Source organism: Heteronotia binoei, chromosome 4 (genome assembly GCF_032191835.1).
Source record: "Heteronotia binoei isolate CCM8104 ecotype False Entrance Well chromosome 4, APGP_CSIRO_Hbin_v1, whole genome shotgun sequence".
In the NCBI taxonomy this organism is placed as follows: Eukaryota; Metazoa; Chordata; class Lepidosauria; order Squamata; family Gekkonidae; genus Heteronotia; species Heteronotia binoei.
The window spans coordinates 77,656,627-77,662,414 of record NC_083226.1 but is presented as its reverse complement, the minus strand read 5'-3'; positions in this window follow the sequence as shown (position 1 = coordinate 77,662,414).

Below are 5,788 nucleotides of genomic sequence, written 5' to 3'. Positions count from 1 at the left end.
GTGACTTTATTTTTAAAGTGGTGATGAATTAGTTGAACATAACTTTACAGGCCAGATTACCAGTACAAGCAAAAACTTAAGTGAAGCCCAGGTCAGTGTTTTCAGATGTTAGTACTGCAAGAGCAGAGATTGCATGATTTGCTAAGGTATTCAGTCCCATGCCACCCGCCATTAACTTCTGTTTGCTTTTACTGTTATGGATCGCTGTGTTTTGCAGTCAGGGACCATATTGAGCGATGCTATGAGTCATGCCCAATTAAGAAGGATCTATCTACCTTCCCCTATCTTTGTGCTATTTGCATTTCATATCTGTGCCATCAAAGGTTTGAGAAGGAGTAACTCACTATAGTGCTGGTTTAAAGGACTGAATGTTTTCAATGAATTATTGGGTATCTACACATATATTCACAGAGGCTGTCATAAAACATCCTGCTGGGGGATGTGGGGAATGAAGCAGCATAAAAGAGATAGGAGGGCTATTGTTCTTAAGACAACTGAAATTTAATGGAAGAAGCCAGCATTATTGATGGATCTACATTTGCTTAATCAAATTTTTGAAAGCCATAGTTACAAGCTACAAAGAATGCTACAAATTTTATTTTGAATTTAATCTTGGATTTTTTAGTCTCCATATTACTTTTTTTCTGACCACAGATTTCAAGTGGGATCTTTGGTTTTTTTCCCTTCTGTTTACAGAATGCTGTAACGTTCCAGTGCAGTATACACATCTGTTAAATTGTAGTGTACCGTAGAATTTTGCTGTGATAGCATGATTTAATCAATACATGCATGTTCTCATGGCATATTGCTAACTTATTAAGGAGAAAAAAGACTCCAAATGAAAACTCTGGCAGATGTTACCAGTGCTACTTGCAAAATTATTTATAGAAAGCAGAGTGCAAAGCACATGAAGCAGAAAACAGGGCAGTCCAAACCTCTGGAACACGCAATGAAATAAACATTAGAATTCTTCTCATTTGTACAAGACACGGCTGAAACTACAGCATGACACTTGATGTGTTTATACCTTCCCCTTTATCTACCTTTCATAGCTGATATTAACACAAACAGAACCTACACAAATTGACAGATGGGATTCTTAATGAGGCATTTGTCCATGTCTTCAGTTAGTTTCTAGAGCACCAAATTAACATGCTGTTTCCTGCTGTACCAAGTGACTGAAGAACTTTGGCATTTGGTGAAAGGTCATTGGCTCCTATTACAGATGGTGTCAGTAACTCAGCTGCAACTAATATTTGCATTCAGTTGGAAGATAAATATCTTTTAGGAAGTGCATCCTCTTATGTAATAGGAATGTGTTATAATTACTAAAAAAAAAATCAAACCCATACAAGCCAAATCATTTATGAAGGTACTCTGAGACTGAGCTTCTCACAGGGCAGAACAGGCTGTGAGCCAGAACACTGCATTTGCAAGGACTTCTGATATTTTTGTAACAAGCAGAGCCCATGTGGATAGGGGAAACCAGATTCAAATCTACACTTAGTTATATAACTCATGCTGTAGTCTTTAGCAAATCATTCTTGCATAGCCTAATCTCCCTCACAGGTGCCCTCTGACATCATTTCTCTTTTGTGATGGGAACAGTTTGGTACCTGCAATGGTTGAAGCTAGTGTTCTTCTAATATTGCCATTCTTGTTGCAGATACATGGTAAACTAGTTCGTATTGTATGAGATCTACATGCAGAGTAGAGCTCACACAAAGATGGTCAGAAGAGCTTCATAGTCTAGAGGGCAATTTGGAGGTCTTCAGTGGAAAAAAACTTCCAACAGCATAAGTTACCTTCTGTCTCTTGGAACAGATAGTAGGATGCAAGCCAGTTGGCTCTTAGAGAACTACAGTCTCCTAGATGGTGGCTTATCACCCCACCCCAAGAAAGAAAAATTTAAGAGCTTAATCTACATTACAAATTGCACTCACTGGCTCAGAGCACTCTCCTGAGCTGGGATGTCCATTCATTTCAGCAGGGCAGAAGGTACGTTCTTTCATGTGTATAGGTATGAGTGTCCCTCCATTAAAGAGAATGGGAAGTGATTGAGAAAACTCCTTATGTAATGAATCAGAAAACTTATGACCACATTTACCCCCAAAGCCTAAGTCTTTCCTTTCCTAGAAATATTTTTGGTCCTCTTAATATATTTTTCCATGGTTTCTTCATAAAGTATGTAATTGAAAGGCTACAGTCAGGACCAGCAGCTTTTTTTCTTTTAGAAATGTCAAGAGCACAGTATTAAAGCCCTGACCTGGATAGCCCAGGCAAGCCCGATCTCATCAGATCTTGAAAGCTAAGCAGGGTGGACTATGGTACTTGGCTTGGAGACTTCCTGGAAATACCCAGGGAAGGGCAGTCTATTCAGCCACCTCCTGGAATATCCTCCAGACCCCAGTAGGAGTCAGTCACCAGAGGTTGACATGATTTCCAGGTACAAACACACTTTGGCAAGATGGCGGCGGTGGAGGAGCCCTAACGCCGGAGCTCCTCGAGACAACAGCTTCCACCGCTGCACTAGCTAAACACAAGCTAAGCTACTCATTTTTATTGAGTGATATACAGCTGAGGAAGGTGAGGGGAAAATTTCAAACTTTATTACCCCGCTTTCCTATCGGAAACCTCCTGAGTGCTGTGGTGCTGGGCCGACCCGCGCTGCGCTGAGCCGCGAGTGGAGTAGAGAGCGGCGGCGGGCGGTGCGAACGGCGTGATCGACAGTGGGCGGTGCTCCTGGCTTGCTGTGGTGCCGGACCGAGCCGCGCCGGGCTGCGGAGTTGAGCAGAGCGGCGGTGGGCAACGTGAGCTGCAGCGGGTGGCACCCGCATAGCGGGAGAAGTGAGCCGAGCCGACCGGGGCCGTGGTCGGGCGTAGCGGAAACAGAGATTGTGGAGTTGAGCCGTGAGCTGGAGGAACTGAGCTGCGGGCTTGAGTTGGGGGCTGGAGGAGACCGAGGAGGGACCAGTGAGGGTCTGGTAGTGGTGCCGACGACAGCATCAACCTCAGACGAGCCGGGAGTGGCGGTGGAGTTTGGGACGCACCCCCCCCCTCCCTGTTTGGGAGCGCTTGTGAAACATCGCATTGGGACTTGACTGGTGACCGAAGGGCCCGGATAACATCGAAAGGGCCCGAGCTGAGTTGCTGACTAGGGCGGAGGCTGTGCGACGAAGGGGACGCGGGGGGGCTCATACCCCTCCGGGCCTCCCGAGATTGCGCAGTGAGTCACCCGAGTTCTCCAGCCGGCCACATAGTCATCATAAGATTATCCCAACGACCCTCCTACCTAGCTGTCTACTCCTTGACAACCCCCCCCCCCTTTCTACCACTTTACCACTTTAAAAGAACAGGCTCCATATGGATATCAGCACGCCCGAAGATAAAGACAAAGACACAGGAAATAAGAACATTGCACCTTATAGACATCAGCACTTTAAAATCATTGCACTTTACTCAATTTACTCATTGCACTTTAAATCATTGCACTTACTCAATTGTTTACATCCCCTGTATTAATCCCCCACCCCAGCAGATCTAAACTGCCAGTTTAATGATATGATTGGTTATGGTTTTATAGGCTATTTAAATTAGAGGTGATTATTGGCTAAAGTGAAAGTTGATGAGCGGCAAGTTAATTAGGGTTGAATTTATTGGGAGGGTTTTATAATTAACGAGCTTTGGAATGAAAAATTGATTGGTGGCAAATTAATTAAGGAAGGATATTTATCGGGAGGGTTTTTACAATTAATGAGCTTTTAGATTAAATTAATTTGATTTAGCTAATAAACTGAGAAGTTTAGATAGGAGTTAATTAAATAGCTATATAGTAATTGGCAGATTAAATTAATTTATATAAATAGTTAGATCAGCTGGAAGGAGGGGTGAGGAGGAGAGGGTAGCTTTAACGGTTCCATCGGATTAGGGAATATTAACAAGAAATGACTGGCCTAGGGATTCCAGTACTCCTGGGGAGGGGAAGATATGACGGTGGGACGAGGCAGAACTACAAGGGAAGGAGATCGAGACATAATAGTGCTCGACCCCCTTCCAGCCTCCGTCCCATCCCGACGGTGACAAGTAGTAGGGCCAGGCTAAATCACTCGCCTCCGTCACTGGTGTTATGCAATGCCAGGTCCATCAATAATAAGACCTCTGTCCTGCGGGAGTTTCTGTCCGAGCAGGACATGGACCTGGCTTGCGTGACCGAGACCTGGGTGCGTGAGGGAGAGACGGTGGCTCTCTCCCAGACCGTTCCCCCGGGATACTCGGTCTTCCACCAGTCACTGACTAGCGGGGGGGAGGGGTGGCACTTCTCATACGAGAGGCTTACTCCTTTAGGGCTCTTCCGGCTCCAGAGATTCCAGGCATAGAATGTGTTGGCCTGATGTGGGATGTTGGGGAGGGGTTGGCGATCTGGCTGGTGTACTGACCGCCTAACGCACCGGCCGGCGCCTTACCGTCCCTGCTGGAGGCCGCGGCGGGCTGGGCGTTGGAGCACCCAAGGCTTTTGGTCTTGGGTGACTTCAATGTCCATGCTGACGACGCGACCTCCAGCCAGGCGACGGACCTGGTGTCATCCATGGCGACACTGGGACTCTCCCAGGTTGTTACAACGCCCACTCATCAGGCGGGACACATGTTGGACCTGGTCTTTGCGGCCGGAATATTAGTGACTGATACTGCAATGGAAGCAGTGCCACGGTCAGATCACTTTGCCCTTAAGGCTCGTATGGGGTTGTCACTCAAAACCTGTTTAGGCGGAGAGCGCATTTTAGCTCACCCGCGGAGCCTGATGGACCCGGAACAGTTCCTAACGGCTCTACGGGACACCTGGCCCACTGGCGATTCCTTGGATGATCTGGTAGAGTCCTGGAACGATGGGCTCTCCAGGGCCATCGAGGAGGTCGCACCCAAGCGCCCTCTGCGCCCCCGCTCGAAGCCGTTGCCCTGGTTCAACCGGGAGCTGCCGCAACAAAAGCGGGGACTCAGACGACTGGAGAGGCAATGGCGGCGTATTCGAGACGAAGTGACCCGAACATCTTATAGAGAGAGTTTGAAGGCCTATGAGATGGCAATCAAAGCCGCAAAGAAAGCGTTCTTTGCGGCTAAGATTGCGTCCGCAACTTCGCGCCCGGCACAATTGTTCGACATAATTAGAGGACTTACAACACTGCCGCAAGGCAGACTAAATTCTATTGAATTGGAAATAGGCTGCGAGGCTTTTGCAATTTTTTTTGTGGATAAAATCGCGTCACTCCGCCCCGACCCTCCTGCCAATTTTGAGACAGTTAGCGAAATCGAGGCTCTGAGCCTGTCTTCGGATTATACTCTGGATGTCTTTAGCCCCCTCAGCCTGGAGGAAGTTGACAGGATCCTCTTATCTGCTCGCCCAACAACTTGCAAATTGGACCCATGCCCTTCCTGGCTTATTAAATCTTGCCAGGGTGATCTTAGATATCCTATACGGGATATCATAAATAGATCCCTGATGGAAGGGCACTTTCCAACGCCGCTCAAAGAGGCCGTGGTCCGCCCCCTCTTAAAGAAACCATCTTAGATCCGGCCCAATTGGCACACTATCGGCCGGTCTCAAATTTGCCCTTTTTGGGCAAACTTATTGAGAGGGCAGTGGCAATGCAGCTACAGACTTTCCTGGAGGATGCTTCCGTCCTTGACCCATTTCAGTCCGGCTTTCGCCTGGGACATGGGACGGAGACGGTGTTGGTTGCCCTAGTGGATGACCTTCAACGGCATCTGGATCGGGGCGGCTCGGCGGTGCTGA